Below are 25,705 nucleotides of genomic sequence, written 5' to 3' on the forward strand. Positions count from 1 at the left end.
AGAGAGAGAGAGAGAGAGAGAGAGAGAGAGAGAGAGAGAGAGAGAGAAAGACGGAGCAAGCAGAGAAAGCCAGAGCGAGAGAAAAAAGTAGCACGTAATGGATGTCTTTGCATAGATATTGCATGTAAGTGCCAAAATGCTGAGCAATGTGAATTCTTTTAAGTTATTCGGTGATTCCCTTCCTATTCGATGTGCCAGCCAAAACATACGGTGTGACGATGAGATACTATATCCAAATATACACATTACCATTTCACATTGTACGACCCATTTCGCACATTCTTCTTGCACTTTTTTATGTCTCCCACTTTCTTTGTTGCCTGCCAGCTACTATTTTTCACACAATTTTACATTCGTGCCACTTATTACAACCGTGTCCCATTCCCATTCACTTTTTACATATTTTCGGAGCGAGAAAAAAGAGACGGAAAGTTTAACGTGCTGGTGTTAAAAATTGCGCACTGGATGTGGCTGCAGTTCGTTGTTCTTTGACACCGCTTTAATTTCCGTCGCCTGTTTTTTCCCAAACATATAATTTGACTATGGACTTTTAACAACTTTCGCTAGAAACGGCGGCACAAAAAAATCAACAACCATTTTAAGGCCATGGCACAAGAGTGATGCAATTTCTTTTTAAATAATTCCAACTTAACATTTAGATTCAATTTTGCAAACTTTTATTGTTAAACTCCGAGCGTAGTGTGAGAAAATTCCATGAGGAATATCCCAAATTGAGAAAATTCCGTAAAGCGTTGGTGAGCACTCGAATTCGTTTGTCTTTTCTAATTGAAATCGTCAACTTTCAGCTTATTACATTGTTGCGAATTTAATGTTTTGAATGAAATGCCGCACTAAGGACGAATTCAAAACACTTTGATGTTGTGTTCGTTAGATGGAGCAAGGAGCGAAGCTGATATTTTCCACCAAAAGTGGTCTTTGAAGGTTTTCGATTTGTGTTGCCGTTGCAGGGTTTTCAAAGCTTTTCGATGGAGTTGAACTGAAAAAAGGATATTGGCGCATGAAACAGGCTTAACGCATTGGTCGTATGAAAAGCCTGAAAGTGTTCGAAAAGGAGACTTTCAAGTTCGAATAAACATTCTCGCCATCTATGAACTGAGTTTTAAATTTCTGGCAAACGTGAACTTCGCATTTCGATCTTTTTGGTCATTTATTTTCCCTTCAAGTTGCATCATTTGCAGCAAATTTTATACCTTTGATGGAGGTTGAATTGGTAGAACGTTGATTCCGAAACAGAATTTTGGCGCGACTTACTCCGGTTAACCGTTTGGCTTTTCATACAATTTAGTTTTTCACTCTGTTGCTCAAAAAAGATATCAACGATTTGCTCATTTGTCACGTTGTTGTCATGCAAAAACCATTTGCCTATGGGTTGACACAATGCCAATTTTGTTTATGATGCGCTTCAGTCTATCGACAGTAGTCACGAGAAGAATAATTAAATTAGATTTATGTAAATCCATAATCGTATGTCGTGCCATTGCATGCCACACAAAATATTGTCGCAAAGAATATGGCGAATGTTCGTTATGCTTGGCACAGAACAAAAAAAAGGCGTGCAATTTAGCCTCTGGATATTTATCATTCATCAGTGCCACACATCATAAATTCTATCCGATGGCATTTTACCGGTGCGACTAAATACATGTTACTGTTTTCAGTATGTGCTGAATTGACTCTCGCCCTCACCCTCACCACCTCTCTCTCTCTCTTTCTCTCTCTGTGTTGTGATGGGAAATCCGTTGACAAACAAAAACAAAACATCATAAATTTTATCACTTTAAAAAGTATTGACTCCGTTGGCATCGGCAAAAACGAGCTAGAGGAGATTTATAAAACGAAACGCTTAACCGGTGAATTGAATCAGGGTTTCATGTAAAAGGGGGAAAAAAGTGCTCGATCATAAAAGGTGTTTTGACAAAGTGGTACAACTGGGTGACATCGAAGGCATAGCTGAAAAACCGCAATATATGAAAACAGTGGAAAATACTTACCAGCCCGTATTTTGGTGTCGCTTTTTGTTCATTTTAATTCGTGCCAAGTGCGGTGGTACATCACACAAACACCACGGCATTTGCTCCTTCCGTTTGTCATGCTGAAATGACAAAAATGCGCTGCGTGAAAAAACTTCAAAGGAAATTTCGGAATTATTCATATTTTAGATTGGCCTAAATTGCAGTGCACGTTCACAAGAAATGGTGATGTACTTTATGGGTACATGTGAAACAAGGTCTTTGATGCGCATTTCCAGTGTTTCCCTTTCATTTTCGCAAAAGCCAATGCACTCAATTTCTTGTACATTTTCAAACGATTTCCTTGTCAATTTCTAATTATTGAACTTTTCTTTCAATTTAATGAATGACTTCATTTGAATGTTGAGTCAAAGAAATCCACTCCCTTTGAACAGTTAACTTAGGATTTCTCTTGCGAATAATTTAAATCTGATCATGACCAGCTGCATTGCCATGGCAAACGGAGAATTGAAAAGATTCTCAAAGTTTTGAAACTAACATTGAGTAAATTTACTTATTTATTCAATATTCGAAAATTCAGAGTCAGTTCCCGTTGAATAGATTCTAATAAAGTAACTTTGACGATGCCGAACTTTTTCATCATTGCCAAAACCTGAGCGGCAAAACTATTTCCAATTCGACACATTAACTAAGTATCAAGCATTGAAACCTCAGAATTTAATATGTACGCTCTTTATAAATAGTGCATTATAGATGTACTGTGATTCACAGCCTATGAAGCTGAGTAATGTGACATGACATGACAACATTCCTCATCATGCATGGTATCACGATGCAACTTTTACCGTTGAAATTCACATACGTTGATTGGTTTTTTTGCCTCCTTTTGCAAAATTGCACGAAGCAAAATATTGAAATTGCATGAACAAACTCAATCATGAAATATATATTTTCGGCGCATGTTATTGCCACTGGAAAGGATTGAAAAGTTTTTCAATTAACATTTTATTAGTTAGTAGTTGATCGATCGCGTCAAGCATGGAAAATGAGAGAAATATTTGGTTGAAAGCACATTTTATATTATTTCAAAGTGTTGATTTCACGTTTCACAGCCGAATAAATCAAATTGGCCCAATAATCGGATGACTCTTCCAGGACTCTTTTGTGTTTGCTCATGTATGTGTTGGCAGTGTAAATGAAAAATCTTATATGGCTTCGAACATAATGGAAAATCTGTATGTTGCCTAATTATCTAATCCCATTTTTGCATAAATCCATAAACAAAATATGTGTGTCAGTCAAAACGGTAAATGAAATCCACACTGTTTGTCAAACGCATTCACTCGTCGCTTCATTCACAACATTCCGCTACACCCTTCATTTCGAGGTTCTTCAGTTTTCTTCATTTCATATTTCGTTACTCTTTGCATTGTTTCATTCATTTCGGTCTCTTTTCTCTCTCTCCCTTTAAACGCATTCTCCGTGGCATTGTTCATTGTCTCGTCATTTGTTTGTGTGTATCGTTTGAGACATATGCTTTCCAGAATGAGCACACACAGAGACAGACATAGGGGAGAGAAAGTGTGAAAGAGATGGGGAACGACTCTCATACGCAAAACGCCAGTTTGTCGACGACGAGTGAATGAATATGTTTTTACAATTATTAGCATGTTTTTCGTTGGCTCATTTCAAATAGACGACTGTAACTTTTGCCACACAACAATAGAACAATGTGGAATGAGGACGACAATATGAAGCTAAATACCCGACTTACACTTTGGAAATAGTTTGCAGCTGCTTCGTCTTCGACTTTATTTCGAATGTGTTACGAAAATAGACACAAACACACACAAAGAACACCAAACGAAGCAAAATTTAAAAGACGAATAGAGTTTTAAAGGGCCAAACAGAATGTGCACGGGAGTTCATCAAAAGGATGAGAAGTGAACGATTTCTTTGGAAAGCCGATTGAAACTGAAGGGAAGAATAACACTTTTTTACACACTCACACTCAGCGATTGTGCCGCTATTTCACGGTTGTTTGCCTGTTTTTATTTGAATAAGGCTGATGGTTGTGTTTAGTGCTTGTCTTGGGTAATTTAATTTCAATTGCAATGAGCTCCGGTGCGTACAAGTATTTTTTTTTGCTGTGTGCATGTTTTTGCGGTTGATATTCAGCCCAAGTTTCAATTCACAATTAAACTTCGTATGGAGTAAGCAATGCATGCCGTTGTCGTGCAATCACCCGTTCATCAGTCGCCGCTTTATCCGAATGCCATGCACTTTGCACTTCGTTCAAAAATAATAAATTCCTTTATCTAATTCATTTTGTGCTTCGAAGGCGCGCCACTTCTCTCTCTCTCTCTCTCTTTCTCTCCAGGCCTTTCTCTTTCTGTATCGTGTGCACAGAAGTAAAAAAATGCTCAAAACTTTGATGTTAAACTTCTTGCAAATACCTTAACCAAGCCGCATACACCAAATACTCTTACTAATTAACTGTCTTGGAATATATGTAAAATTTTCAATAACACGAAAACTTTCGTCATTTAAATTTATATTTAGAGGAAATAGAATGGAGTTTCTCTTTGAGTGAGTGTTTCAACAGTGAGCGCCTGTGCATTCTCTCATCTAGTCACATTATACGCTAAAGTGCACATTTACTGCTTAAAGAAACCAAAAAAAACTTCGGAAACAAAAGATCGAACAACAGTGGGACGATGGGTGACGGGCGTTTTTGTTGAAAATTCCGTTTTTCGCACATCAAAGTTGATTTTGTTTAATTATATGGTATTGTGTGCACATTTCCTTATATTATATTCGTGAGCGCGTGTGTAATTTGCATACATTCAACGGGGATTTGGTTGCTTGGAGTTTCAATCATTTTCTGCACCGTTTTTGAATATGCATTAACAAATTTCCATTATTGTGAAAAATTAATTGCATCAACACATAGTTTGAAAAGTGCTCGAAGCGAAATGTGCAGAAATGAAACAAAAAACAATATGATTGATCGTCGAACATTCTGTAGCGCTCATGCTTTTTGCCGTTCACGAAACATGAAACCATCGAGGAGAAAATGGAAGAGCAAAAAAAAAATATGTATCGAATGGATTGGCATCGCTTACATTGTTAAAATGATGGAAAAAACGATGCACGCCAAAGGAGGGAGGGAGAGAGAGGAACGGAGCTAAGAACATACGTACAATGACTCGATACTCATGGGGTGTGAGCTAAGCTGCAACAGTAGCAAAGCATCTTTCGTCTTTCTCAAAAGTGATGTGACGATGCACCTAAAGACGACGACGTCGAAGACGCTGAAGAAAGCAGAAATAATACATGGGAAACATTAGTACATATGAAAAAAAAAGGTTTTAGCTGTTGAATACATTATCGATATTGGATTCGTGCATGTTTCACATCGTACGTTAGGGTGGTCCAAACTGATTTATCATGGTAAGGTATATGCTCCCAATAGCTTAAAATTAAATTTGGCTCAAAACTAGCTGATTCCCATTTTCAAATAAAAAAAAGCCGTACTTAAAATGGGTGTTTTTGACCAATTTTTCAACATATACATTAGGGGTGATCAATTTTCAAAAAAAAAGGATTCAAAATTTAATAGTACGGGATCGAAAGATCATGAGGAGAGATGAAAATTTTGTTCCGGCACTTTTTTGATATATAGTGCCTGGTGTCACCCCGGATTTTTTTTGAAAATGACCTAAAAAATGACCATTTTTCGACATATTATCGCAATTTGCTCTAAATGTGATGCTTGAACATACCGTTTTTTTGCCATAATTCGGCAGCTCGTAACAAATTACGTTGAATAGGATCGATTCACAGCGATTTATTCCAGGATATTCAAAAAAAATAGTGTCAATTTGGCAAAAATCGCCGAAATTTGTCATTTTTCTGTATATTTGCCCATTTATGGTGATCCAGTCCACTATAAATCAATCTGAAAATACCTCTATCCGACTCAATTTGTTCCTAGCTATCGACATAACGCCATATCACAACTCAAAATGTGCCTCTGGACATGGATAGAGCAACAAATATTCGAAAATCACCTCAAATTTGGTCATTTTTTTTCAATTAAAAATTCTAAAAGCCAAATTATAGCCAACATACTTACGAAAATGTGTCTATATCCAGCCACTTTTAGACGAGGGATCGATTTCTAGTTCCATTTGTTACAGGTTTGTGTGATTTTTGTGTCAAAAAGTACGATTTTCTGGGACCAACTTGTGCAAATCACAACCATGAGCTTCAGTTTCAGGGTCAAATTACCCCATTGAGCAAACAATTTCTGCCTTTGCTACCTTTAAACATCTAGTATGATCCCCCACGAACATTTTAAGTACCCACATGACCAAGTCGAGTGATGTTTTCATATATTTCTAGCCGCATATTCGGTTGGTTCGATTTCAACTCTCAGAAAATCGATTTTTGGCCAAAAAATCCTTAAGTATGAGCCCGTTAGGGTGGGTGTCTTTATGTATATTATACATATAGTATTAATAGAAAACCCATAGGTTAATTAATCGAATGGGACTTTGAACATGAATCCGTTATCAAAAATTAGCTAATGTTGCTTTTAAAAAGAGTTTTAATACAAAAACATGTTTTTTTCTCAATAAATTCAGCCATATAGCAAAAATACATGGTTCCAAGTGTATTTTTAACACCAAATTCGAACTCAGCGCTTCAAATTACCTTAAGATTGACTATGCTGATGGCAAAAATCGAATAATCTCAGAACTAAAGTTTTCTAGTTGTGTTCACGTTATAGATTTACATTTTTGATATGTTATTAATATGTTAATAACCAAAATATCGGAAAATTTCTAATAACTCAAACATAACATATTATTAGATTAATCAGATTCTACGATATTATTAACATATTATCTTATTATTAATAAGATCGCCATTTTATTAAAAAGTTAATAAGATCCATCTTATTATTAATAAAATAATCTTATTAAAATATTAATAAGAAAATCGGATTTTATTAACCAATTTTCAAAAGAAATTTTGAAGTAAAGTTTCATACTAAAATCATATCATATATCGTTAAACGACGAAATATTGAAGAAAAATGCATCTGACGATATTTGATATGTTTTTAGTATGAAACTTTTCTTCAAAATTTCTTTTGAAAATTGGTTAATAAAATCCGATTTTCTTATTAATATTTTAATAAGATTATCTTATTAATAATAAGATGGATCTTATTAACTTTTTAATAAAATGGCGATCTTATTAATAATAAGATAATATGTTAATAATATCGTAGAATCTTATTAATCTAATAATATGTTATGTTTGAGTTATTAACGCCCCGTTAATAATATGTTAATAATTAATAACATTAGTATGTTAATGCCTGTAAATCTATAGTTCACGTATCGAAAAAAATCACATTTTCCACGTATTTTTCCACCAAAAGTAAATTTTTGTTCAAAGCAGCCATTTTTATGATTTTTTAGGCCGCAGAATTCGAATCCACACAAAAAGAAATAACAAAATTTTCAGTGGGAAAAATTGCTATTTTTCTATACATTTATACGGATTTTTTTTGCGTTTTTTCGGTTTTTCTCCCATAACTCATACCCCATATGCGATGGAGCAAAACTTTGTTCAACAAAGTTTTAGATCTAATTAAAAGCTACAATTTTGCCGCAGACAATCATCACTTATCTCTTATCAGTAAGGAAATAATGGCCTTGATAGCTTTTATCAATTATTACTGTTACGAGTTCGCCATGGTATCCCACGAAAGTTGCGCCTGGTCCCATAGATTTCATTGACACATAGTGTTGGCCTCCCATGTTGACCAAGTTTGAGGGACAGGTGTCAAAAAGTGAAAAAAGAAAGCAAAATTAGCTAATTTTTGATAACGGATTCGTGTTCAGAGTCCCAAAAAACCCAAAAAATGATATGTCACCAGATTCGATTTGAATAACCTATGGGTTTTCTATCAATATCTATGTTGAAAAATTGGTCAAAAACAGCCATTTCTAGTACGGCTCTATCCTAGGGGGAAAAATCATTTTTTTCATCTTTTATATCCGCACGCATCAAGTAATAACTTAGAAATTCAATGGTATGCATGTAAATCCGAAATATCCATGTATATTCAACAATATTCATCGTGAACGACAAATGAATATTACTGAATATACATAGATATGTCAAATTTACGTGTATACGAATGAAAAATAAAAATAATAGTGATTGATTCAACCGTAAATTTGATTGATTTTGGTAGATAACGGTGAATATTGGAACATTTTTTGACATTACAGTCTAATGAATATTATTAAATAAACATAGATATTTGAGATTGACGTGCATACCAGTAAATTTGTGCAGATTGTATCGTCAAAAAATGTTCCAATATTCATCGTTATCCACCAAAAACCTTCAAAAGTGGTTCAAATTTTCGGTTGAAGGTTTGATTCACTATTATTTTTATTTTTTCAGAGTTATTTGCGTTCTGCAAAATCACGTGAAGCCCCTAGGCTCTATCAATCACTAAATTTTAACATTTTTTTGATCTAAAAATGGGAATCAGCTAGTTTTGAGCCCAATTCAATTTTAAGCTATTGGGAGCATATACCTTACCATGATATATCAGTTTGGACCACCCTATCGTTCACACACCTAACCAAGACAAATGCGCGTTCGCCATCGAAACGAACGAACGGAGTGAGTGTGGATGGATGCAAAGTGAAGGCAAAAAATGCATTAAAAATTATTTTATCCTAAAATAATATTTTACGATGTAAATGTGGTCTAGAATGAGGTATTGAGCATCAACCGTAATACGATGCACTCTCACTTCGTTTGCTAGATGTGACGACGATGGCGACGACGAAGACAGCTACGGCGATCGAAGCAGCGTGAAAAAAATGGCAAAAAATTCTCTGTGCGAATACGCCACAGATATTCTGTTCGGCAAGATCCATACGAGCTAAATGTGCTGCAAACATTAACAGACAGTGTTCGCGGGGGAGAAAAACAGAGAAAAACCACCGAATAAGGCAAAAATGCTAGCAACAGCCACAATGTGGCAGTGGTTATCATAACAAAATAAGAAGCAAGCGCGGACAAAAAAATTGAATATTAATTTATTCGCATTTACTTGCTTTATGCTTGTTGTGGGTGACTGGTGTTGTTTTTTTCTGCTGCTGCTGCTGCTGTTGCTGCTTCTCCTCGCGATTCATTCGCTCTTTTTGTTTTGCTCTTTTTTCGCATTGTTTCTCTTGTGTTACTTCGTGCCAGAGCCATCAAATAACCGTCTGCGGTCGAACATAAGTATTTGACTAACGTCGTCGCGATAACATTCACTTTGGTGGATTGTTATTGCACTCTTTTGGGAATTGAAGAAGGTATTAATTTGATGCGCTCATTTTATTCACCATACCAAAAGACCATTTTCACTTTTCACTTACGCCTCGAACGTGTATACTATTACACCCAGCAATACGGTCGTTTTTCAATATATTTAATAATTCGTCTTCTCGTAAGGAACGAGAATGAGAGAGTGAGTGGCCACGGCAATTTCACTCTCGCTTACATCTTTCGGTATTGTCTAAGGAAACGTTTGGGCGCTTGCGATCGAAAAATGCTTTAAATTAAAATTTTCATCGGTTGTTTTTAAGTTTATGGCATAATTTATGGAGTTTTTTTCGCAACGTACATAGCAACGAACACGTCATTCGGTGGCTGTTGACTTGTTTCTTATTTTAGCCCGATTGGATTCCATAAAATTGCTGTCTATTTGATAGAGAAAAAAATTTATAGCTTGAGGCTAATTAATTGCTTCAGCAACGATGGAGTGGGCGAGTGAGATAGAAAGAAACGAAAACACAAACACGAATAACGAGACAATGGATCGGCTTCAATGTTATTAAATATAAAGCCCAACCGCAGAAGAAGAAAAAAACACAATGGCGTACAATGAATTGTGGCTTTTCTTGCGGTACTTCTAGGGTTTTCATAACCTTCAATGCCACCATTTTCTACGCTTTATTCATATAATAGATTATTATTTTGTAACAAATAACATGAATATTTTTGGAAATTGATTTCTTTTTCCCTTGGCATATCGATATTTGCCGTTTTAATAAAAATGGACGTTCCATTGAGATGTTTTTATTCAACTCATAAAATTGCGATGCTATTTTCGAATCAATCAACACATTTTTTTGATGCCATTGCATTTTTCAAGTAATAATTCATCAAGAATTTTGAAGGTTTAGAGAGAGACAAAAAAGCACGCGATTCATTTTATTCAGTATGAAATGCTTTTAACTAAAATTCTGTACTCAATATCAATATTTTGTGGAATTGTTTTCCCTTCAAGGGATTATTTCGATTGATTCCCTGATGATCGAAATAGAAAAATGTCCGTATTCATTTTCCATTCATTTTATCACTCTCGAAATCCATGTCTCCAATCTAATGAATAACATTCGATATATCGCCGTAGCTAATCGACACGAATTGTCACACAAATGAACTGAGCGCATTCATCGCTCTTAATTATTTCAATCGAATAAATAGCACGATTATCTATTGAGTTAATGTACACGTTTTCATTTATGACGTTGAATTAAATCCATATTTATCGATTTATGAACGTTCAATTCCGTCTCACTCAATGTATTTTCATGTTTATAAAAATAGGACGCTTCGAAAAATGACACCAATGAAACACAAACGACATTTGTGGTTGAAATTTATTGCACAATTCAATTAAATGGAATTATTTTGAGAAATCTATTTTGATGTTTATGCTATTTTTAGTCGGAACCAATCATGTTTCTGATTTGTTTTTAACTAAATTTGGATTCAATTAGAAATCCATCACAGCAATGGCAAAAATATGGCAGCAATATAGTATTGCAAAAGAAGATCTAATGCTTTTCATCTGGGAAAAAGTCATGAAATCGTTAAAAATAGCAAAAATCATCCAAACAAATATTTCAAATGTCATTCTTCAATGGAAAATACTGCTTCAGACATTACCGAATCCGGATTTGAATTAACGGTAATGGTGAAATTAAAGCAAAATCAAATTGCCACATAATTTTAGAAATTCCAAATTATGGGATTTTTCAATCACAAATCAAGGAAATCTCAGAACAAAAGCCAGAAATTTCATAATTTCGCTCATTTAAAATCGTTCTTTCAATTTCTCCCACCCAAATCCATTCCAAACTCAATTCCACTTTATTATTTAATAAAGTAAAAGAATTCAGAGGTTACCCGACGAAAAAGTGACAGACAACAGAAAGCGAAACAAATAAAAACTGTGAAGTTGCAAGTTGGCCGACGATCCAATTTCGGAAATGGAATATTTCAAAATTGTTTGTTCATTCCGGTTTATTGTAGGAGAGAAAAGTGTGATGAGTGTACGGGAGTGCGAGAGGGTGGTTACAGTACAGCCAAAGTTTTACAGTAAAGTAGTTACAGTACCGTTTCTGACTGATTGCCAACATAATCTCATAAAATGGTATCAGTAGTTGCTATTAAGCTTGGGCGTCATTCAAACCATGCATTTGAGAACTTATATACAATGTACTCGGTGTGCTTGCGAGTGAATCGAAAACAAATAAACATCAAGCAAAATTGGTAAGGAATCAGTGGAAAACGGGAGAAAAACAGCAGCGACAACAACAACAAATGCCTGAAACGCCTTGGCAGAGGCATGCCAACATTTTCGCACAACGAAAACGAACCGCAGATGTTATCATAAAATACGAAAATCCATGATTAATCTGTTGTTAATCCGTCGCCCGTATGAATGTGGCTGCCATTCATTCGCCTCCCCTGCGTCTCGCTCTCTTTCGCTTCTCGTCTCTCTCTCTCTCTCTCTCGTAGTGATGGAGATTTCCCCCGTTTGAAAGCAGCCACCTCTGACAAATGAAACATGAATAGAATGTACGCGCAAACAACAATGCAACGAACAAAACCAATAATTTCGGTAAACAGCATTTTCGGCAAATGTGTGCTCATTTTGTGGCGTCACAACCGAATAGTAGCACTCATTTCTACCTTTCACTCGCTCTGTGTGTATGTGTATCTTTGTTTCCATTTGCTTTGCCACTCTTTTTCATTTGTTTCGTTGTGTAGTTCACTTGCCATCACTGCTGCTGCTGCTGCTGCTGCTGCTGCCGCCTGCTTGTATTTCATCTCGACTGTTCCAAATGGAAACATATTTTAAAATTTATATCAAATAAATGTAGCATTTTGGCTTTGGAGTAATTTTCTAAATTGAAGCGCTGATTCTGTGAGTTTGAGGTGAGATCAGTTTTCGGACATGAAAAGTTGAATGCAAACACCGTTTCGTACTCATCATTGCATTTGTACCCATTCACTCTCACGCTCATAAGCTCGTACATGACATCCAATGAATCTTCCGTGACTAGTGGAATTAGCTCGTCGTGCGCTTCGCTCCCTCCCTCTCTCTCGCCGTGTAGTTTTTATGCTACGGATCATTTCGAATTCATTTATTCAAATCCGCATCATTCATTTATTTAAGCTTTTTGTGTTTGGGTCGGTTTTTATTCTCTTTTCTTTCATTCATTCTCATAATCATGAGGGTAATGAGTCGAGCATTAAAAGCAGCCACAAATTCGGTTCCGGGCTTTGGAATTGTGGTTTGCATTGGTCGTTACCATGCTTTTGTCATGCACCATCCCGTTCTATTTTCTATATTTGCTTAAAAGTTGCAGTGTTTGCATTAGTTTGGATAAATAAAATGCACAGCAGCAAAGCGACCATACATAGCTATTTATGCGGAACGAGTTTTGAGTTCAATGTGGGGCGAGGAAGAGGTTAAAAAGCTATTTTAATTATTCGGAAAATTTCATCAATTCTACGGAGATAGTTTTCAAAATTAATAGAAAGCAAAGCAAAGCAATCGGACACATCGTACAAACTTTGTAATTAAACCAATAAACACAAAACGGTAATCTTTTATCTTTATGGCTCTATCTCTGTGTGTGCGTGCGTGTGTCTGTGCGCGCAGTGAAAACTCTATTGAATTTTACTCGAATTGCTTTCCAACTTTATGGCCAGCGAATCGCAGCCATTTGATCATCTCTTGCTTGAGCTTCTCTCACTCTCGCTCCCAAAATTCTTCCCCTTTTAATTAATATCGTTTACAATGAATAAATTTTATTATTATTTCGCTCATATATGGATTTGATTCAAACATTTTGGGCTAAAGCCAAAGTGAAAATATTGAAAAAGTTCCGGAGGATCGAAAAAGGGCGGCTACACAGAGAATTATAACACAAAATGCATACGTTACGTGCAACGTTTTAATTAAAAACTTTTATGAAATCGATTATGGTTCAGTAACGGCGGCGACGGCTGCATCACCATCAAAGTGTTCGATTTCTCTCTCGTTCGACCGAGAATAAAAAAGAAACGAAAACGGCACACACATTTTTTAATGATTGCTTTGTAATTGCATTTCGTTGGCTTAATTGGTCATTGAACACATTCGGGAGAGCGAGAAAAATCCTTAATATATTTATAGTGTGCAGCATTGAAGCCAGGAGGATTTTCGCGCGCACGCTGAAAAATCCGATGAAAATTGTCGATTTCGAATATACGAGAGCCGAACAAAAAATGCACACCAACCATAAATTATACGGATTACAGGATAAAGATAAGACTGACTGCGGTAAAAGATAATTAAAACTATAATATTTCGTATCGTTTTTTTTTTCTACTTCTTTTTCTCTTCTTTCGAATAACCGTCAGCATGCCCAGCCGGATGTGCGATTAATTCAGCAAAAATTCATTTATTTTAAGCGTAGAGCATATCGGCGAATAGACAAAGTTTGGCAAACACATTTTATCAATATAAATAAGATCGAATTTTATTTTCAAAATGGCAATTAAAATCGAAAGGATGAAGTTTTCGACAAATTTTCAAACTACGTTTGATATTCATGAATTATAGAATCATGAAATAGCGCTGTAATTTTCAGTCATATCGACCTTTTCAATGTAGAATTTCCCGATTTCATATTTGAGTGTGAAAAATTTGAAGATCCGAGAAATAATTGAAAAACTCATAAAATATTCAAATCCACACCGATTCCAATGGATTATGGCCGGATCAATAGTTGAACGGATGTCATTCGTACTAATTATATGGTCAGTAGGTTTTAGCGATCAACATTTAACTTTCATTCAATTTTGTTGAAAAATCTATTATTATTTTTCCATATTTTTAATCTGATTAATTACAAGCACATCAACAAAATCAACCGCCCACTGTATTCCATTTCCCTATGAAATCTGATACATATCAATAATGCTGATTGAACATAAGGCCACTGTACAAATATTCGATAATTATCGGTATTATTTTCTCCAATTATTAGATGGAACGAATCGAATTTAAATGTAGATTGTTTGTTTTTCCATCAACATTTGTCATTCGAGAAAATATTTTCGTTGGTTGAAATGCTATTCATATCAAAATATACGTTGTACAGCCTATGCCGTAGGGGACGATTGTGAAATATTGAAAATTCCAATCGTCACTTTTACGTTGGCGATGACCATTAATTACATTAATTAGGAACATGGTGGAAAGCATCAATTGACTGACACACATTTATACAACCGGGGAAAAAGGTGTTTGAAAATTAATATTACAATTAACAAATAGTTTATGGAGGGCGTGTTGTATGAAATTTATATATTTTTTTTATTACAATGTATCCCGGATATAAATTGTGGTATTAAATGTTGAATTTATGTGAAAAATTCCATTTGCCGGAATGCCAATGGCGAAAATGAACATGATTTTTCAATCTGCTTTAAAATTCAATTGCATTATTATTGTTTCACACACACAAACAGTGTGAGTGAAAGTATTTACCTATTGTGGTCTATTGCAAGTAACAAATTTGTCCTAATCATTATGACGCAATTCCATTTGTACATATATTTAGATTCAATCCATGTCGGTGAATCGTTTCGGTGAATTCAGCGGTCAGTCCCATCAATCACAAAATATAAACACAGTACAATGGTTCTGGATACCGGTGTTTATTTTTAATTAACTTAATTAAAATGCAGTAATGGGATATTTGAGTGAATCGCATGCACTGATGATTATTATAAACATAGTAAATGAAGAGGCACTTGTGAAATGTTTGTCAGTTGTAGTAAAACCCACACATAGCAGCATATCGTCTATGTTGTGGTTGTTTGCTATCTTTAATGACTCTAAATCTTTCCTTCCGTTTATGCGGTTCCGATCTGTGCCTTTATTTATTTGCCGTAAATGTGTTTGCACACTTAACCAAGTTTCCCAAAGCACTCTACACATTGAAACCATTCTCATGCCTTCTCCATTACTCTTCTCTTTCTATCATCCACTCCTGTCTCGATCCTCTTCTCTTACGCAATCTCGTGTCTCGCTCTCTCCTTCTTCTTCCCTTTCTCTCACTCCATCTTGCCTTACTTGCTTTTCTCGTCTTTGTCTCTGCTTTCCCATTCGTATTCTCTCCTTGTCTTCCCGTTTGCCTTCTCTCCTTTTCCAGCGTCTTTCGTCTCTCGCACTCGCTCCTTGGCTCCAACGCTCTTTGTCACTCTCATATGAGAGTCTCATATCAGCCTCTCCACTTCGCAGTGGCAAAATTCTACTTATACCAAAGACATTTTCCAAATGATTTACACAGTAGTTTCAACGGCACCATAAATCATCATAAAACGCGCTTAGTTATGAACTAATCAAATAATTGGAGTTAAACTCTTAAATATTGCTCATATATATTCATTGAGTAGTACTTAGCAATTAATCCAAATTAAGATTGGTTTAATATGCCACACTCAATTCACTCACTTTAAATTGTCCAAAGATTTAGACGTTGCGTGCAACGTCATTGATAATAAACATGTGTGCGTTCGTTCGTCAATGGAAATTTATTTAATGGATTTCCCGTGAATCACACACAACACGGTGTTCATTTGGAATATAAACAGTACTTTGTTGTTGATGCGAAAATGTTATCGCATCGTCGTCCACCAATTTCATCAATAGCATCACTCGATGCCATGCACAAATCAAATTCATCTCATTATTATTATTAAATGCCAAACCAATTGCGATTTAAATAATTCAGCTTTATGGCTTGTGTATGCAATTTACGGTAAGCAATCGTGATTTTGCATAATGGTGATTTGCGACCTGAACTTCATTAAAATGAAGAAGGCACGGAGATGAAGGCATTTCTTTTGATCTTGTTCGAATGTCATCGAAATTGGCTCACGGAATTATCTGAAATTCCGATAATCAAAAAGGATTAACAATTAAGATCAAGCCAGGTCGATCGGTGGCGCCGGTGACAACACCAATGTTCGCAATGCAAACTTCGCATTAATGAGCTGAAGCTAAGCCCATTGGCTCCATTTCAAACGATGAAAAATGATATTTCAGGACAAAAAAGAAAATGAACACTTTTTTCCCAAAGGTTTTCTTGAAGTTTTTCTTCCTTTTCGTTTTCTATCCCTTCGATAACTTCGAAGATTCCAGACGCAATTAATTCTACACCAAAAGACCTTTTTAAATTCGAACAGGTTTTATAAAGGCATTTGCTTTAAATGCCTAATCGAGCTGAAAATGTTATCAAAACTTTTGATCCAAGAACAAAAAAAAATTATGACCGCGAGAGTAGAAAAAACCCATTAATTTCACTCTTTGAAAAACAGCAGCAATTAGTCGATTGTTAAACACGAGCAATGAAATGGCATATTTTTTTTTCGCTGTGCAATAAACAACAAAAATCAATTAAAAAGCCAGTAACAAGGCATTATATTTGTGTTCTTTTTCTGTTCAACTTCAAATGTTCGTATGCAAAATGCAAATTAAAATGTCATTGAACAACCATTAACAACGCCCAAAAGTAAACACAAAGGATTAAAATAATTCCACGCAAACGGCCTGTCATACACATATAACACAATGTGTTTGGCGTTGCTTTTTATTTTCGCTTTCAGCTTTACAATTATGCCTGTGGCGTTTTTAATGACATATTTTTGTTTGATTTCCTCCCTTGATATGGTTGTTATGTTTTTTTGTTCGTTTTATTGTTTTCAAGCTTGAGTGATTTGGTTAAGTCATTCATTTTGTCTGTCGTTTTGCGACACTCACGCGTTTGACGAGAGAAAAAAAGAAAAAAAAAAACGGATTTTCATGTTAAATTTCTCAACCCTTTTCCTTATGTCACACACTCTTTATGTGCGCGCGAAAAGAGATTGAATCAACGCGCAATAAAAGAACGGAAATCAAACCAACCGACGGGTCACGAGCTGTTGTTGTTCCACTCGACCCATGGTGATTTTCGACTTTGAAACAGTAAAAACACATTGAGTGTATTTTAATGCGTCATGACACACGTAATACTCAAATGCACGTTCTTGGTGCAATTTCATCAAACGAAAAAAAGATTGGCACACAAAACATTCGAATATCAGCATGAGAGTTGGGAATGATTGCGGCAAATGATTAAAACAACATTTGTAAATAATTTATCAAAGTACAAATAAAATGGGCAGCAAGAACAAAAAAACATTGTGTAAACTAACCAGTAAAAAAAACACGCAAAATACCAGCAATCGACTGGATCTGATGGAATGAGTTTTTTGTGTGCGGTGGTTGTTTAAGGGTGATTGGATGACGGTTGTCGACTTTTCAATTGCAGACATACGCACATTTGAAATTAAAACAAAACGCCACAGCGGAATCATTAATAAAACCAACTGTCAGAATCTAAATCTAAATCTAAGAGAAACCCTCCCCCATCTAAAAATAAAATCACAACCGATGCGCACTGCTTCGCCACCATCGTTACGGTGCAATTTTTTTCTCATTCGGACATTACATTTATTCAAGAGAGGGAGAGTAAGAGCGAAAAAAACCACATCTCCATGTAATTACATTCATTCATATTCGTAGAAGCCAGTGGAGGAAAAAACCCGTGTACACCCATTATTAAATCGAATTTATTATATTATTCTTTTGTTCTCTCCTGCAAAAAATCCGTGCAAAAACGAAAATTAAAACACGAGCGCACAAAGTGGCAGCGAAAAAAGCATACACACACAATTTGTTAAGTTATTACGTGTGTAATTTATAATGTGAATGTTTGGCTCGTTTCTTGGCTCATCCATGTAATTTCCCTGGTTGATCCATATTAATTCCGTTGATCGTGGTTTTAACGGGAATATTAAAATCTTCATTCGCTCTTTCATGCTACGAAAACATCTTTGTTATGGACGCATTTGCACGGTTTTCACTTTTCTTTCAGCTTGAATAGAGCAAATGGATCATCGCACGTGCGCGAAAAGCGATGTTCCCATTTTGGTAGTATCAACGAATGATGGCTTAAACCCACCGAAATCATTGCGAGTGGAGCGAAACGAGAGAGGAGAAGAACCAGAAAAAAAGGAAACAACAAAAAAAAATTGTGGCAATGATGAATAATCGAGGGGAGGCGAAAGAAATGGGACACATTGATCCAGAACAGATGAACTCCACATTAAACAATGCGATTGGATAAGCGATGAATTTAGCACCTGCTCGAAATTATTGCGATTTTTTAAGTATGTCTTCATTCAGTCGCTGGTTGCGTTGGTTCGTTAGCTTTTGTCTGCCTCCCTCCATCCACCATTTGGTATTATTTTCCCTTCTTCTTTCCAACCATAAATTATTACTGATGATATTCCACAGATGACAGCATGTCGCTGCCGTGGCATCATCATCAATTTTCATGCATTACGACCCAGTCGAAATGACTTTCCATAATGAATTTTCCTTCCGATCCAACACAGCGCATAGCGCGCACACCGCACATTTTCATTCGATAAGAACTAATCCGATAAATACGATGAGAAAGAGAAGAAAACAACCAAAATAATTGAAATTAAACACACAGCCAAATGTGGGAATGGGAAAAAACGAAACAAACCGAGGTTTTGCATTAAATCTATGGGATTAATAACGCGTTCATCATTCCCATCGAGAATTTATGCAATTTACAAAACGCTAGAGTCAAAGCCAATTGCAAAACTCGAGATTGCATGCCTTTTCAGAAAATCGAACAAACTTTATTGCCACTACTACGACACACAAGCAGAGCTCTACTTTACTCACTAGTGAGTGCATCGGTCGAAGAGGAAGTGCAAAAAGTGATCTTGATTATTAGCTTCCTGGCAATATCGAAATGGCACACAAATAATTCACCATTTTTTCGCTTACGTTTTTTTTATTACTACAAGCAGTTGAATAACTTTACTCTTTATATCCTCACTGTCTGCATCATACATATAGTTAATCTTATGCGCATAAAAAACGGCGATTAAATTTTATCTTCATTTTGCGGTGATAGAAAAAGAAAGTGTCGCAGTCTCCATATAGCCGCATATGCCAACTTCATTCATATTTTATACACTCAAAAAATGACGCTTTAACACATGTGTGCAAAAATATTCCCCATAATTGCCATGAATTATCACCCGAACACACACACACACACGAAGCGAATAAGCGATAGAAATATGGATCTGAATATTGTGATCTCATGCCATAATTTCTGCGCTAGATAAAAGCGATATTGCACTTCTGTCATCTATTTAAAATGCAAATGAAGTTCATTTATATTTCAGTTAAACTTCTGTGAATTTTTCAATCTGCCGATGGCTTCATTTCACAGTATTCATTTAAATATATCTCATTCGCTCTGTGATAAGACACAATGCTAGTAGATAAGGTTATTTTTTTGTCAACGTCAAATTATTCCGACTGCTCTACTCAAAATAGCTCTTCGTCTGTTCTGAAATTGCATAAATTCCATTCGTCGAAACAGATTTATAAATATACACGGTGGAATCGTGGCAAAAAAATCTCTTCCGACTGGCAAAAAGTGAAAAATAAGAAATCATCTCCGCTTCCGACTTCATTCCAAATGATTTATTAACTTAAACTCATTGCACCAGCGGAGCACTCACTTTTGACCTGGCACACTTACGCGATGTTGCTTCTTTTTTTTTGTTCGCCGTGGTATCTCCAGGCGAAGGAAGGAAAAATAGAAATACAGAAATACATGTGTTTAGAGTGTGCTTTTTTTCGTTCATTTCTCAATTTTGACAATACACGAAATACTTGTACGAACAACGAGTTTTGCGAATTAATTCTCCGTGTGTGAAATCCAGTAGGCGAATGAATGTTAATTTAAAGTTTTAACTTGTCTCCAAATTTACATAATAATTATGTTTTGATTTGAATTAGAACTACGCTGAAAGGTTTGAAAACACATTTCTGACGACATTGTACCAAAATGGCTTCTTCATCTCTTATTCCATTTTAGAAGCTTCATTTCTTGAATCAACTTGATCCTCATTCAAATTGAAATCATAAAGACTCAACCTCATCTATCGCTTGGAATTGGTTTTAGTAAACCATTTTACATCAAACATGGTTCTATCTATAAAAAAAAATTTGGGCTCGCTTTCGATCTGCCTCTATTAGCCACAAAATAATGTACGAAATGAATTTAATTGTGATTTATGTTGCAATCTGATTGTTTCTCACATTCGTTTTACTTAATTTCAAATGTAACTGCCGCATATATTACTGGCAAATGTGCACGATGAATCACTTTACCGAAATCGGAAATGATAATTTATAGTCGATTTCGGAAGCACAATGGCAAATAATAAGGTGATAACTCAATTAACCACGTATAAAATAGCTTTGTCGAAATGGTGTCGGTTATTTCGAAATGTGAGACTACATAATGCTTTGGCTTTCATTCAACGGTCCGTTATTATTGGCATGTGAAATATGCAACAAATCATCATCACATGTGATGATAGTGCTTAAGTTTGTTATGTTTTTGATTAAGATATTAATTTTTCACTTCATTCACGCTCTCAATATTCAAGACGCCATTATCGAAGTCGTTTTATGGTTTTCGATACGACACAAGAAGTGGTATTTTACACAGTACTCGATGGTGGTTGATAAGCCGAAACGCTCTCCAAATAACAACAACAACAAAAAAACTAATAGAAAAAGAAAAACAATTCGAATGAACAAGCGAATGTTTTATCGTTTTCAATAAAGCAATCGCGAAACGAGAAAACTCGTCCATAAATAAAAATTTCGTTTTGTTTCCGTTATTTTGTACTTGTGGCGGTGGTTGTTGCAGCTAGTTTTTTGTCGAGTTTGTGCTAAGTTTTGTGCCGGGGAGCTTTATAATAACAATCGAATGGAGTAATAAAAGCGAAACGCTTCGGTATGTGACCCCGGTTGCAGTTGGTTGTTCTACTCAACACAGACGATATGCGCGCCTTTCGAAAGAGCGAGCGAGTCATGCTACAATTTTATAGCGCATTTTTTTGTCCTCCGTTGATTTTATATCGCCATTGTTTAGTTTTCAACATCTTTGCAACGATGACTCTCTCTTTTCTCTTGCCTTGTTCCGAGGATAAGATCCCAAATATGGTGGCCATTTCATGCAATGTTTATCTCTCTTGTGATACAAAAGATTCTTTAACCATTTTTTTTGGTCGATGTTGTAGCCATCCGCCACTCTCATTACATGCAGCCGTATTGTACTGTGTGTGTGTGTGTGGCATCGCTTTTTGCTGATTTTCATTCATTGTTTATGTTTTAAGTAGTAAATTTCAATGCGAAAAAGGCATGCAGTTTAGATAAAGAGATACATTAGTATAAAATGTAAAGCGATTTTTCGGATACCGCGTGCAATGCAAACCAGAGAGAGGGAGAGAGAGAGAGAGAGAAAAGGTGAAAATAATGCATCGCTCTCGAGTACATTCAAAAATATTTTATATAAATGGCCACTTCCGAAAACGAGGATAAGGAACACATTCCATACTCAATGTGTACCCCCGGTGTATAACACGGCAAAAGACAAGCAATAGTTAAAAATGCTTTCACAGACATCATTAACGGGCCATGAAATATAAATTCAAATGCTTTCAACTATTTTTCTTGCGCTTTTTTCACTCTCTCCACTCGACTCTTGCATGAGGAAATGACCTTTTGTACAGAGAGAAGATTTTTATCTGTGTTTTTTTTCGTTTATTTGGAAGAAGAAGGAGAAAAGGGAAGTGGAGGAAGAAGAAGATGAGTAAGAGGAAAATTCGCTCAAAAGGAGAGAAATTCCACCTCTTTTATTTTGTTAATGAGAAGCACGTAATTTGAAGCATGTCTTTAGAACATTTTTCTGTGTTGCTCATTCATTTTCATGTTTAATTCTTTCTTCGTAAAGAATGAAAGATTTTTTCAGATTTTAAACGCAATACAAGGGGAATATATATGAATTCGTTGGTGTATCTAGCTTATACGGTATAAGAGAGATGTATCAAAAACTGCACACAACTCAAAATACCAAATCTAAATTGCAAATGACAAACGATACAACTTTAAAATCCATTTTTGATTTTCCATTTCAGATTCCTGTTTGACGACGAGAGGAAATTTATGTACTGAATAATACTAAAGCGTCAACCGAAATATCTCTTGCTACATTGCCACACGTCATCCAATTTGGATTGGGTAAGTACTGGACACTAAATTTAAATTGAAAAGAAACAACTGTTGTCATGTCGACGAATTTTCAAAATAACGAATATACGATCATATAATGCTCCAAATTCAACAAAAATACAGAAAAAATCTCAGATACCAATCGGTAAAATAAGGGCAATAATGTATTTTTCAATAGGAATAAATGGATTTTAGAACACATACATGTTTACAATTATAATTGTCAATCGACAATTCGGAAACTCATTGTGAATGTTCGTAGAATTAAGCAAAATTACTGCTATATTAGCATGGTTTATCAATATGGTTAGTAGGAAATTACAATTTACAAAGATCTCAAATTTTATGACGGAAAATTCTTTTTTCAGCATCGCCAAATTTACTCTTATATGCAGAATGTTGATATTGCAGAAAAAAATAAAGCAACTTTCCCTATGCATTTATGCATTTTATTCCTTTTGTGAATTTCTTTGAGTGTAATTTTTGTTCCAGGTATTTTTCAACGTGTCAAAAGAATGCGTTAAGATTGTGATTTGTAATTCAGAGAACAGAGTATTTAAACTTCGAAGAATTCTTTTTTCTGAAACACTTTCGTACGATAAAAGAACTAACTTTTTCTCCGTATTGAAAAAGCAGTTACAACAGCAACACAGTATTTCCCACTCAAACCAACTTTAACAGGCATTCCTTCTTTTTGCTGGCATTCCTTTTTTCATTGGCATTTACGCCGGGTATCAATGACATGCTTGTGCAATCGTATCACGTGTGACGTACTCATTGAATTGAGCTGTATGCTTATTTAGTTTTTGATATAAATAATTTTTGAATGGTTTTTGTGGAAAACCTTAGATACTAATTTTCAATGTGCTGTTTCCACCACCAACATCATAATCATCATCATCACCACCGAGGAACTTTTAACGTTGCAACCCATTGAAATGCTTATGCAATGTTGTCGGCTGATGCCGTATTCCTTGCATATGCTCTCTTCAATGCCGGAAGAAAGTAATTGAAAAATGAAGTAAGTGTTCAAAGAATTGTAAATAATTTGAAATGAAACGACTTGAGCGATTTTCTTCATCGACATCAACATGAATGCGAAGGCAAATGACGGAAGAGGCAGTGCGAAAAGAAACCGGTAGAGAGAAAAAAAAAATTCAACGAGGCAAAAGTGAATTGCAAGAAACTGTTCAACTGCATCAGTAAATTGAATGCAAACAGAGAAAAAAAGCGGAAAATGAGGAAGAAGTAAGTTTTTCGAGTAGAAAAGGGAGAGAGAGAGAGAGAGCAAATGCCGTGGACTGATGCTGTGTTGCGTGCAAGCATAAGTAAGACGATGGATTTAAGTCGAATCAATGGGCGAAATGTATAAAGACGCGCAAGCGCGCTTGATAATTATGACGATTTGTGTGCAAACACACAAAGCTATTAAATAACATCTCAATCGTCGTGTTGTGCACGAAAAGAATATCCATAAGAAACCAAACGCCGATTATGATCGTCATCAACGTCAGCAACATCATCATCATCATCATCATCATTACTGAACGTGGAGCGTACGCTATATTTGTTGTTGTCGTTGTCAAGAGAGGTGTATTTATGTTGATGTCGTGCCTACGATTCGCATGAAAAACTGCACCCGCCAAAAGACGAATGAATACATTTTATTCATGGCATGAATGACATTTCCATCCATTTTACACGGTAAAATGACGGACGTGGTTCAATGAATGGAACACGTGACAAAAAATCACAAACATTTTTTGAGCTATGTTTGCTCCGCCACCACCACCACCAGCGTCAACGATGGAACGAAACAACAACAAAAAACTTCAACACAGAAATAGCGAGCGTCGTCGATAGTAGTAGAGAAGTTTAGTTGAGAGTATTGTTTGTTTCAGATGAAATGACGCATCAAGAAAATTGTTTGTTTATTCCGTTCGTTCGCCCCTTGTTTCTTGACTTTTGTCGATGATGACAAAAGAATGTCGGCAACAAAAGGAGAAGAGTTTTTCCAAATAAAAATGGAAACAAGTTTCTCTTCATTCTCAAATGAATGAACAGGTGGAGTAACGAGATGGCAGATGTAAAATCGTGCGAAATATTATGGTTTTGGGAAGAAAAAAAATAACGCTCGTTTTGAAATGTGCTAAAATGTGTCGATGTCTCACGTCTTTGACACCTATTATCATTGCCGAACGTAGATATCTCTCTCACAGACACACACGTTCCATATCTCTTTTGTTGTCGAATTCATATGTCTGTATACCGACTCAGTATGTTCTGTTCATTCACATCGATTTGGAAATTTGATGCTGATAACGCATCGTCGAATCAGTCTTTTGTGAATGTTTATCGCCAAATCATGCACAATCAACACTTGGACGACTTTTGGAATTTATATGCAGATAATATCAAAATGGATTACTATTTATATACGTTTTTCGTACTCTCTCTCTCTCTCTCTCTCTCTCTCTCTCTCTCTCTCTCTCTCTCGGTGCAAGTGGAATTTCCGTCAACTCATACTATTTTATATCGTTTTTTTATTTCTTTGACTCCGTTTGATTGAGACAGAAGACGCGGGTTGGGTGGTTTAAAACGGCATTAGTTAATGGCATGAGCATGAAGCGACAAGGCATACAAAAGTCGCAAATAATTTCTTCGATCTTTTTAATGGAACAGCGAGTCGTTGTGCGCGCTCCACGAATGAATAATGAGCACATTTATTTCAAATATGGCGCAAAAACATACATAGCGCTATCGTTCCCTCTCTCTTTTCCTCGCTCGCTTGCTCTTTCTCTCTCTCTCTCTCTCTCACTTGCTCAATCCGCCACGATTTACTACCCAAGCGATGGTTATTGGCTTAAATGTCTGCAAATGGCGACAATTCTTTTACACAACGCGAATGAAGAAAAAAAAAACACTTTTCGTACGACAATGTTGACAATGTGCTTTTTTTCTTTCGGCTCAAATTTAAATCACTGATGAAGACCAGATTACGGCTATAAAAGGTTTTTTATTCGTTCGTTTTGCAAACATTTGCGTTGCTCGTTTTCATTTCATAAATTACACATTTGATGCACTTTTGATTTGG

General features: G+C 35.7%; 1 protein-coding gene across 11 annotated transcripts in view; it reads left to right on the forward strand.

Annotated features, from left to right (window-relative positions):
* LOC129565296 (tyrosine-protein phosphatase Lar) overlaps window positions 1-25,705 on the forward strand; it is a 396,243-nt gene that overhangs the window by 138,922 nt on the left and 231,616 nt on the right. For all 11 annotated transcript variants that reach the window (XM_055440021.1, XM_055440015.1, XM_055440016.1 and 8 more), the window contains one exon: window positions 22,518-22,620. The gene's annotated coding sequence lies outside the window, so the exon portion shown is untranslated. The remainder of the gene's footprint in view (window positions 1-22,517; window positions 22,621-25,705) is intronic.

The sequence above is a fragment of the Sitodiplosis mosellana genome, unplaced genomic scaffold (genome assembly GCF_009176505.1).
Source record: "Sitodiplosis mosellana isolate CC-2019 unplaced genomic scaffold, AAFC_SMos_1.0 Smas_scaffold_2, whole genome shotgun sequence".
Classification (NCBI taxonomy): domain Eukaryota; kingdom Metazoa; phylum Arthropoda; class Insecta; order Diptera; family Cecidomyiidae; genus Sitodiplosis; species Sitodiplosis mosellana.